This window comes from Lolium rigidum, chromosome 2 (genome assembly GCF_022539505.1).
Source record: "Lolium rigidum isolate FL_2022 chromosome 2, APGP_CSIRO_Lrig_0.1, whole genome shotgun sequence".
In the NCBI taxonomy this organism is placed as follows: domain Eukaryota; kingdom Viridiplantae; phylum Streptophyta; class Magnoliopsida; order Poales; family Poaceae; genus Lolium; species Lolium rigidum.
Genome location: NC_061509.1, coordinates 101232333 through 101235453, shown reverse-complemented (window position 1 = coordinate 101235453; position 3121 = coordinate 101232333). Strand labels below are relative to the sequence as shown.

At 40.3% G+C, this 3121-nt stretch overlaps 1 long non-coding RNA gene across 1 annotated transcript; it reads left to right on the top strand.

The window, feature by feature from the left end:
* The first annotated feature begins 773 nt into the window (after positions 1-773).
* Positions 774-2085, top strand: LOC124687009. The gene is made up of 3 exons (XR_006998050.1): positions 774-886; positions 1618-1736; positions 2059-2085. It is a non-coding gene; the product is annotated as an uncharacterized LOC124687009 (long non-coding RNA).
* Positions 2086-3121: the final 1036 nt, after the last annotated feature.

The following is a 3121-nucleotide window of genomic DNA, read 5'->3' as shown; positions in this document are numbered from 1 at the left end:
TAGGCTGCACTGCTCGGCTGAGTCTGTGCTTGCTTTAGTTAACGGCGGCACTGTGGGCGATGTATACTCGATAGCTCGATTATGCACACCTGATGTGATAGCTTTTATGGTGGTGTTGTCAAGGAGAATTGTTCAACTTTGCAAAACCTGCAACTGCACTGATTTTAGTTGTTCATGTTAAATTACTGCAATTGTTTCTTATATATAGTGTAGAAACTTTTAGAGGCAAGAATCTCTGCATTTTTTTGATGCTAGTTCTGACTTTTACTTAATTATGTTCTTACTGCAGTTTAGAGAACTGAGTGTATGCATTAACACGATAATTCTAAGTCAGTTGCGGTGCTTTTGCATGTTATCATTTCTGAATTGTAGATAGGTAGGCATGTGCCTTTTGCAAAACTGTTACTTGACACGCATGTGCGAACCATGTGCGAACCTGTACATGCCCCATTTTATCTTGTGCTAAGAGACAGGGTTTCATTTAGCAGAGGCGAAGACCCTCAGTTGTAGTGCTTATAACGAACCGTGATTATGCTGTTAGCAGTGACCCAACAGCTAACTCGGAAACAAACAAAAAATAGTCTGTGCTGCATTTGTGGTTGTCTCAATGTAGCAGCTAGCTAAGAATTGCAAGTTTCTTAAGCAAAATTTTTATTTTTGAGCCATGTGGTAGCAATAGTTGTAGAGGTCAACTGATTTTACGCAATGTTGTTTCAGCTGCTAGGAGTCTGCGATCTTTGGGAGAAAATATGATCACTTGGTATTTCCTTTTTTTGCTATCTAGACGTGAGTGAGATGGTATCTTGGAATCCAGATATTTTAGAGAAGGAAAACACTTTGGCTGAGCCAACTTATGAATTATGTTGCCCTATGTCAAGCTAAGCAGGTTTGTGCGTAGTCTTCATAGTTAGAATGTCCCATTTAAAAACAATCTAACACCGCTGATTTCTATCTTTTGTTCCTCCCGATGCGAACAAAGAGTATGTATATATTATGAAAAAAGAATGTTCGTTGTTTAGCTTAGGGCGTGCTCATTAGAAGCTTTAGAATACCTATCAAAGTAAGGGTTTGGCTAACTATCGGTAGTTCTGAATTTATCCTCGTATCACACTTAACTACTCATCATGAAACATATATGACAAGATTTGTAGATTGCCGATTGCGCTTTGCCACACGATATCCTGGAACATATATGTTGGTTTCAATCGAACGAACTAATAAATATCAGCGAGAAAAATTTGAGATCCTAGCTTGCTTCATTTTCACGATCCCAACTTTTTTACCTTTTTCTCTCGGCATTCTAATGCTAGCATCAGCTAGACGTACTTGATTAGAATTCTTATAGATAGAGCCGACAAGATATGGCTTCCCTAATGTCAACATTGGTCCAAAGCCTGGTTACGAAAAGGATGAACATTACAAAGATCAATCATACACTTAAGTTTACAAGATCAACACTTTCTAGAGTTTCTTGAGTAATATTAACGACATAGCTTACCTTGCAAGTAAATAGAGAAAGGGGAACTGGTGTCTTTAAGATACACTTTTTTGTATGCCTACTATGCAGTGCTTTGCGGTTGCTTTTCTCTGACAGTCCACTCTTCTATGGCTATGCAGATGTCATTGGTATGGTGACTGGTATTTTGCCTATTGTCAACATTGGTGCTAAAGGTCGTCCAGTGCCAAAGAGAACTTGATGACTCAGTGATAGAAGGTTCACATTGCTTTCCTCTATGGTAAACATGTCCTTCAAATGCTGGTGTCTACGGCGACATTTCTTATTGTGCGACGCTATTCATTCATGCATAGGTTCTTGTGTCATTCTAGCAAGACAACTATAAAGGATATTTAGAGCGAGAAGCTGTGAAGCTCTCAAAGTTGTAGACCAATACCGTAGAATTTAATGCCAAAATGGCCGTGGTTGCGGGTTACACATGGCATTAGGCTGTTTGTTTATGCACCACATTTTCATTTTCGTCCTCTAAGTGTCATCACCTGAACTTTTTGTTAGGGGCTGACCACCGTAGAACAGATACCCTATATTTTTTGTTTGCTCAGCTGTTCACGATGTGCAAGATGTGTTGCTCGCATGTTCACCTAGTCTCATATAAACGTATTTGTTCTTCAAATTTATAACTAGCAACTAGAACTGTATTGGTTTATCCAAATCTGTTTGCACCGAGATCTACACTTGTTAATTTTCGTTGACATGAATCTATTGGGCCTTATTTTTAATTGGTTATTTCCTGATGGTGCAAAGACTATTTCCCGCGGTGGTGAGGTACAGATGGCGCGGTGCAATCTTGTGCACCTCCGCGGTGAGGCGTTGCTCAGGGCAGTTCTAGCGTTCCTGGGCGATGGCACACTATTGTGTCTAGTTCTGGGCGAAGTTTCTGGGGCGATGTAGCAGCAAGGGGCCTTGGATGGTGCAACAGCAAGAACCGACCTTGAGGTTCCGAGCAAAGTCTGTTCCCTCGATGGAAGGATACTGTGCACTCTGTTTGTTTCGTTTTAACCTTATATTATTGTGTTGTATGTTTCCGTGATGTAAATTGAGACCGGAAATGTTGTAATATACGTTGACTATGACTGTTATAAAAAAATTCTTCAATTTCATGTATTTCCGATTTTGTAATTTATTGTTAAATGTTGGTTCTACTCTGACAATTGGAACCCACTGACTGGTGGGATCAAATCAAAATAAAAAGGCCAAAAATAGAATAGAAATGCTTTGTGAAAGGCCAATTGTCAGAAAATAATGGTCCAAACTGTTACGGGCCAAGGCCCAACAAAGCTGAAAAAAATAATCAAAACTAATGGGCTCAGCCCACATAAGGAGCTGAATGGACCGGGCTGAATTCAGATAATGACGTTTCTAATTCGTCGCAATTTTGCCACGTCGGATTGCCACGCTGGACTCGGGGGTAGGTGCCCATGACGTTTTGGGAATGTCATGCCGCCAGTGACATTTTAAAACGTCACAAAGCTCTACGACGTTTTCAAGTGGAACGTCTTAAGCAGTCACTGCTGACTCCCAGCTTTCGACGTTTTGAAAAGCGTCACCGTAACGTCACAAGTAGCCATTATTGACGTTTCAGTGACACCTTTATTTTGTCAACTT